The sequence below is a fragment of the Eutrema salsugineum genome, unplaced genomic scaffold (assembly GCF_000478725.1).
Source record: "Eutrema salsugineum unplaced genomic scaffold, Eutsalg1_0 scaffold_7, whole genome shotgun sequence".
In the NCBI taxonomy this organism is placed as follows: Eukaryota; Viridiplantae; Streptophyta; class Magnoliopsida; order Brassicales; family Brassicaceae; genus Eutrema; species Eutrema salsugineum.
In genome coordinates, this window is record NW_006256486.1 from 3,901,795 (window position 1) to 3,909,666 (window position 7,872).

Genomic DNA, 7,872 nt, shown 5'->3' on the forward strand with positions numbered 1-7,872 from the left:
AACAATGGTGGATCTTAAAAGTTTTTGTTGATCTTGTGTGGTTTTCAAGGTGTACGGATTGGAATATTTCCATTTAGCGAATTCCACTTATGTTTGAGAAACAGGAATCCACCCCATCCGTAGTAAATTAAGGTGTCCATAGAGTAAGCCAAAAGGCCAAAGCCTCTCCCACTTAATCTTGTTAAAGGCTACTTTTATCGATAAAGATCACTCTCATAGCATTAGTATCCACCTCCTTCTTTTTCTAAACAGTTTTTCTTTCTTTATCTTTACATGCCGTTGTTTTTAAAATCATAGCTAAAGCAATTGGTCCCACGGATGAACAAATAGAAAATGGTTCTTTTTGTTAGCTTTTTGAGGTATCAATTTTCATTGGTGGCAAATTGCGAGGGAAATCTACATGAATCTAGTATCAATTTTTTTTCTTGTAGCTCCAAATCAAAGCAAGATTCTTTGAAAGGTGCTTCTGTAGAACATTTTTTTTTCTTACTACTTGCTGTTAGTTGGTTTAGTGAAACATTAGATTGGGTTATATTGTGTATCTTTTGGGGATAAAAAGTTGATGTTCCACAGCAAGGGATGCCTCTTTTCTATCTTTTCCCATCAGTCTCACTCGGAAATGGATTCCTTTTGTTTTTATTTTTATTTTGTCTGTGCCATTATGTTACAAATAACTGGTACAAACAGATGGTGGTCATTTTGTTTGGTTCCATCTTTAAAGCAAATTAACTTTACTTTTTATCGTTTATGCTATAATGATCTTTTGTTTGGAATATCTTAATTTGATACTCATTCACTTTTCAATTGATATTTTTTTTAGTTGCCATGGCTTCTGCAAGGGTAGCATGAAAATTTTGATTTGCCATGGCTTCTGCAAGGGTAACATGAAAATTTTAATTTGCCATAGTTTCTTGATTTGATACGTATTCACTTTTCACTTGAAACTGACTCGATACTCTTCCATTGGTAAAAATGATATACGTAATGGAATATGATACTGAATCGTTTCTTTGACTTTATGCGGGCCCTAAGGAATTAATTTTGTTTTATATGTTTTTAATTCATATAAGACATTTGTTAATATCTCTGCTCCTTCTGATTTATTTCATTGAAATTCAAGATGATCAAATTAATTTATGTAGTTGGTTCGCTTATGTTAAATATTTATAGTAAAATGATACTTTTGTAGATATCTCTGCTCCTTCTGCTTTATTTCATTGAAATTCAACATGATCAAATCAATTAATGTAACTGGGTTAAATATTTATAATACAATGATACTTTTTAAAACATCCATAGTTAGGGTTATATTTCATGTCATGTGTTATATATATATACAGATCCAAAATTAGCTAAAAAGCAGAAAAGAAATTTCATTTATAACTGCTATACAAGCTGGGTAATATATTTTACTTTAAGTCTCATATAGACACGAAGTATGTATGGGTTTACTTTGGCAATACATGTGTGCTGAATTTTTTTTCTTATGTTTAATGGTATATGTAACTTCGTTAGATTTCAATATATCTGGACATTTATAGTAGTATTTTGAGGTTTAAAAAACAAATACTGTGAGACCCTGATTCCGCATTCCCTTCTGAGAACCAGACGGATCGGCTATCATTTACAATGAGATTTCGATTCCGCTTTTTATCTGGACTGGCTATCAACTCTGAACGTCTCAATTCTAAACCCTAAACCCTAAACGTTCTCTCTCTAAGCCTATTAGCCCACCAACCGCCCTTCACAGTGAATCCAACGCCTTCTCTCTAGGCATGTTGGTCCACCACTGTCAGATGGTTGATTTCTTTTTAGACTTGTGGGCTCATCACTGTCTGACGGTCAGTGCGTTATTCCGGGAGGCTTGTAAGACTTGTCTACTGTACCTGCGATCATCACGTGATCTTTTTTCTTGCTTTGTCCTCACTCATACGGTACCGCGAACCAATTCCAGTAGGTCACCCATCTGGAGATTGCTCTCAGCTCAATCACCCTTAACTCTGGAGTTCTATCAAGATCAATGCCCGAAAAGATAAGTACACTTTAATGGCATAGATAACCAAATCAATTTTTATAAACCTCTTCACATATACCAAAAATTGGGATGTTACAAATACTCTTTCAGTAAAACCAAACCAAGACATGGACACGTAGGTGGAAAGTGTCTAGGGTTTGTGTATTATGTTTCCAAAAGTGTATGAGAAGATCTAGGTGAATCAGAATTATATGGGTTATATAATAAATTATATAATATTCGACTGGAGTGTATGCGTAAGGATAAGCCCATGACTATGAGAAAAAGCTGCAACAAGTACTCCTTCATACTTAAAAGTTCATTTACGATCAGAAATTGTAATGGGGTGGCAAAAAAGAAATTATTAGTGGCTTTTATGAATTGTAAAGAAACTTTTTTCATAGAAGATAATCTCAAATTAACCATAATTTGTAGTTTTGTACTATTGATTTTTTTTTTTGTGTCTCGCTCACGTTTTAGTTTTTATCTAAATTGATGATATAATATATTATGAATTTGGTATAACAATGATACAACAGTATAAGAACTGATTTTCGACTAATCATATTAAAAGTTAGGAACAAACTGTTCATATATTCTTTATAAAAACAATATTTGAAAGATAAGAATATATATACAAATATACAACTCATACTATTTGATATTTTTAGTATATTTAGTTCAAACCATTCAATTATTTTTTAAAAAGTTGAAATAATATAGATATATAGAAAATATTATTTAAGTTTGGAAGAAAAAGATTTTTTTTTTATGTTTATGTTAATAAATATTTTAGGCAAATATTCCTAATGAGACAACAATATAAGGAATGCTTTTTGACTAATCATATTAAAAGTTAGGAACAAATTGTTCATATATTATCTATAAAAGCAATATTGGGAAGGTAAGAATATAAGTACAAATATACAATTCATATTATTTGATATTTTTAGTATATTTATTTAAAATTTTTTATGTTAAAATAATTACAGATAAAAGATTGTTTATATTTGGAAAAAAAAAGATTTTTATGTTTTCTGTTAATAAATATTTTAGGTAAAACTGGTAAAAGCATTAAGGGATAATATTACTGTCTTAACTAGATACAATGAATAGATATAAATAAAAAGATCAATCGGTTATATGTGATAAGTTGACCAAGATATTGAATCTATACGAATGAGTAATTTAAAATAGGTGCTACTTTCCACGTCATAAATTTTGGACAGAAATAATCCTACATGAGATGACGTCAACCTAGTTGCTTATCCGGTGTTGCAGTTGACTTCCCTGACAACAACATTAAATGAAAAGCTGATCAGGAAATATCTTAAAAGATTCTGAAGACATCCACCGCCTGACGAAGATTGTGTGAATCTAACTAATGTGTGGATGATAATAATTTTGGCTTACTCGATAAACTAAATAACATTTTTAAAAAACTTACCATTAGTACCCTATTTATGAGAATACTTCATTCGGTTTCTCTGCAACACGAGAAACATTCTCTTCAGAATTTATTACCCAGGAGGTTCTTCTTCTCGTGTAATAACTACAATACATCATTAGGTGAGGTCGTTCAAACCGACAAGGAGTTGTAGAAGACGACAGCAAATGACAAGTATTTATATATATAGCTCCGATAACAGTATTGTTTTGGAAAATGATAATATTGTCATATGCATTAACTTTGCCTAACTAAGATAATGCTGGCTTGGTTTCAGAAAAGTCAAAGATGGCGATGTTAGTGAAGGTTGTCTGAGGTGAATGGAGAAAGAATAACAATAGCTCTTGGGAACACATAACAGATTTGGAAGGGATAACGAACACATTCACTCTGAGGAAAGGAGACACTTTCAGTACGATGGAGAAAGCTGAAAAAGAGAAGCTAAGGTTGAGCCCAGAATAGCAAGTACAACTGAGCTACTGTTGGCCCCAATGACGAAGATGCAATGCTAAATTTGGCTATAAAAGCTGACCTGGAGGAGGTGTATTTTCGAGTTAGGGTTCGCGGTAGAGTTAACAACCCGGACAAAAACCATTATAGCAGCATTTTCAAAAGTACCAATAACAATGTTGTCACTCCCCAAAGTGTTTTACCGCAACGGTTTTAGGTTGATGGCTGTCCTACGTCACCGCATGGGTTCCAGCAACACTTGAACCGCCAGCAAATGATGAGCAGTGCCGAGACAACCAGAAGCCCTAAAAATGGTTATATATAGAGAAATTAATAGTTGTATATATAAAAACATGAAATGGTCGATAACTTAACATCTCTATTGGTTGTTGTAGTTAACACACCTATTGGGCCAGAAACTGCAAGCGGTGAAGATGTTGGGGGAAAGTACAGACATGATTACCGCAAAATCTGTTAGAATTGTTGCGTTTTTCCATGGTGGTCCGGGCCCCTTTGCGAGGAAGGAAACCGATATCCAGGTTGATAAAGTTTGTGAACAAACTGCAGGCTTTACAGTGATGGAAGTCGATAACAACGTTGTTGTTAACACCAAGTTGGCAGCCCGCCGTGATGAAGGTTTACTGTTATCAATCGCTGGAGCATACGTAGAACTACAATCTGATGATGGCGTTGTCCTAACGCAACGGACAGTCTTACAAGTCAGATTGGCTTCGTCCTCAACCGACATGCAACCTTCTGACGGTAACCATCGTTTCTCTCAAGAGAAACTAATGGATACATGAGACAAAGATATGAGGATTTTAGTCGAAGAAGTGGACTTGCGAATATCATTAATAGGTAAAGTACCATTAGGCCCAATAACAAAGTGTTTTGGAAGGTGTTAAGAAAAATACCCTAACTAACTTTGTTAACGATTAAGCAGGTGAGATCTAATTGCTCGGTTGTACCAAGATCCAGTACCAGACCCAGACGTTTCGGTGAGAACACAGGGGGCTACAGAACATGGAGAAAATACTGAAAGATTATCATGAGTAGACAAGGGGAAAGGTATCATGACAGAGCCTAAAGTTGAGATACCACAGATAGGGGGATGTTCACAATATAGAAACAAACGTCTTCTAGAGGGAGCCAGTGGTGATGGATGGTTTAACAACCCAGGCAGTTGTTCTTGGTCCAGGGTTCATCCATCGGTTCGTACAACAGCCATTGTTATCTTTGCATTGTTAACTACATATGCAGATGGGTCTTGTGCAGGAATTTGTGATAGACGATATCCACAATAACGCGTTTCAGATAGAAGCGTAAACGACAATGTGGACGGTTCTAGTCAATCAAGAGTTGTTCGGCCTCTTCCTTCAATGGCGGCTGATAATTATCCGCGTCTGAGTTAACATCTTGGAGGTGATCTACAACCACAAATAGAGCCGGCTTTGCATGAGAGGGATGTGCCACCATATTTCGATGATCCAATATACGAAGGTATGTAGTGTTAAACTGGTGCACTGATAACCGGTGGCGGACCCAGGAATTTTTTTACCCTAGGTCAGAATATAACTATAATATTAATAATAATTTTTTTATTAAAATATAAAAATTCTTACAAAAATTATTCTACCCTACAAAATAATTCTACGATCTTTCATATCCTGAAATCTTTTAATGACAGACTCATTTGTAATAATCTGGAATACATCTTTCTCGACAAAACAAATCAAACAATCATTCAAAAATTGATCTCCCATCCGATTGCATTGATCTGTCTTCACGATCTTCATTGCTGAAAAACATCTCTTCACAGTTGCAGTAGCAACAAGCAAAATCAAAATCAATTTCAAAAGCCTATAAACTAAAGGAAATATCATATGTTTTTGAGTTTTCACCAACATACGAGTAAGTTCTCCAAGATCTTGTAAATGAGTTAATCTTTCATCACTTCGAACATTATCAATATAAATATCTAATTGTTGCTCAAGAGATATGCACTCTCCAGAACTAAAATCAGATAGATAGAACTTCAATAGCCTCATCAGTTTTGACTGATCAAACTGAGCGAACGAACCGATTGGAGATAAAGAAGCAGCACAAATAAACAATTCAGTATTCACCTCATTAAAGCGATCATTGAACTCCTGAAGCTGCAAATCCAAAACAGCATTTAAGCAATTGACCTTAAAGTGATGTCCATTTGTCACTCCTTTTTTTTTCTTGGTTTCTTTGGGTCAACAAAATCTTCTTCCATGTCAAGATCTTCAATAGCATGTTTTTACAAAAAGAAGAAACTTTCATCATGAGAGAATTCCATCCATCATCTCTAAACTTTTGCAGTTGTCTCTTAGTTGATGTCACCTGTCACCAATGATATATCATTCAAAATCTCTTGATCTCTCTTTTGTAAAGCCGTAGACAAACTATCCGTGAGTCCTAAAAGATGTACCATCAAGTGTAAATAGAACACAAAATCAAAGTTATTGAAATATCTCAGGAGACCATGTGCTTGACGTTTTTTCGAGTCTTCTATGTCATCATTTTGAACACACTCAAACACATGAACGATAGAAGAAAAAACCTCAACCAAATGCAATAAAGTTCTATAGTGAGAACCCCAACGAGTATTCCCTGGTATTTGAAGAGAAACATCTTGATTTAACCCTTTCCCAGTATTGCGTTCACCATCATTAACTTCTTTCTCACTCGTTTCTCTATGTCTCTCTCGAAACATATCTTTTCTTTTACATGAAGCTCCGACCACATTCAACAACACAGAAATCATATAAAAAAATATCTCCAACTCCAAAATTCTTTTTGGCAACCGCCACTACAACCAGTTGAAGCTGATGAGCAAAACAATGGACATAATATGCTGATGTATTTTCCCTTGAGATTAGAGATTTTAGTCCATTGAACTCACCCTTCATGTTACTTGCTCCGTCATAACCTTGTCCTCTCACATTTTTAATGCTTAATCCATACTTAGCAAACACAGAATCAATAGCATATTTCAAAGATGCTGAAGATGTCTCACTCACATGAGTAATACTTATGAATCTCTCTTTGACTATCCCACTTTTATCAACAAATCGAAACACCACTGCCATTTGTTCCTTATAAGAAACATCTGCAGACTCATCTACCAACAAACCAAATACATCATGATCAATTTCTTCGTTAATAGTTTTGATCACCTCTTCTGCAAAACAATGCACAATATCTTTCTGAATCTTTGGAGACGTCATCTGATTGTTTCAGGAGCATTTTTCAAAACAACATTACTCACAACTTTGTTTTGTTCAGCAGTGTATTTCAAGAGTTCCACAAAGTTACCATTATTAGCAGTTTCTTATTTCTCTTCATGACCACAAAATGGTAACCCTTGTTGCAACAAGAATCTGGAAGCATCAATCGAAGCATTTAACCGAATTCGATACTCATTCTTTGTAACATCATCTTGTTTATGCAAAGCATGCTTGATAGACTGGCCTCTCTTCATCAAGTTTTCACACTTCATTACTGCATTGTTATGAAAACTATTAACACCTCCCGCGTGTTCATAAAAATATTTTTGAGCTTATTCCAGCTAGAGAAACCATCAGTTATCCACACAACAGTTTTTGCAACTTTACCAGCATCATCCTTGAACAAGTAACAACATAGGCACAAAGCTGCATCTTTCTTCACACTATATTCTAACCAGTTCGGATATTTATCAAACCAAGCAGGATTAAACCTTCTTAATACGCCTCCTATCACTGTGTTTGAAAATATGACCACGAGGTTGACAAGGACCTCTATTCAAATAACTTCGAATGACCTCATTCCTTTGATTTGGATGATATTCTGATATTTTTTTCCGATCAGCAGGATCCGATGGTAGATCAGGTAAATCATCTAAATCATTGTGAGATAACGAATGAGCTTCTTTTCTTTTCAAAAAATTCTTCAT

At 34.7% G+C, this 7,872-nt stretch overlaps 1 pseudogene; it reads right to left on the minus strand.

The window, feature by feature from the left end:
- Positions 1-5,255: 5,255 nt before the first annotated feature.
- Positions 5,256-7,872, minus strand: LOC18011283 (annotated as a pseudogene).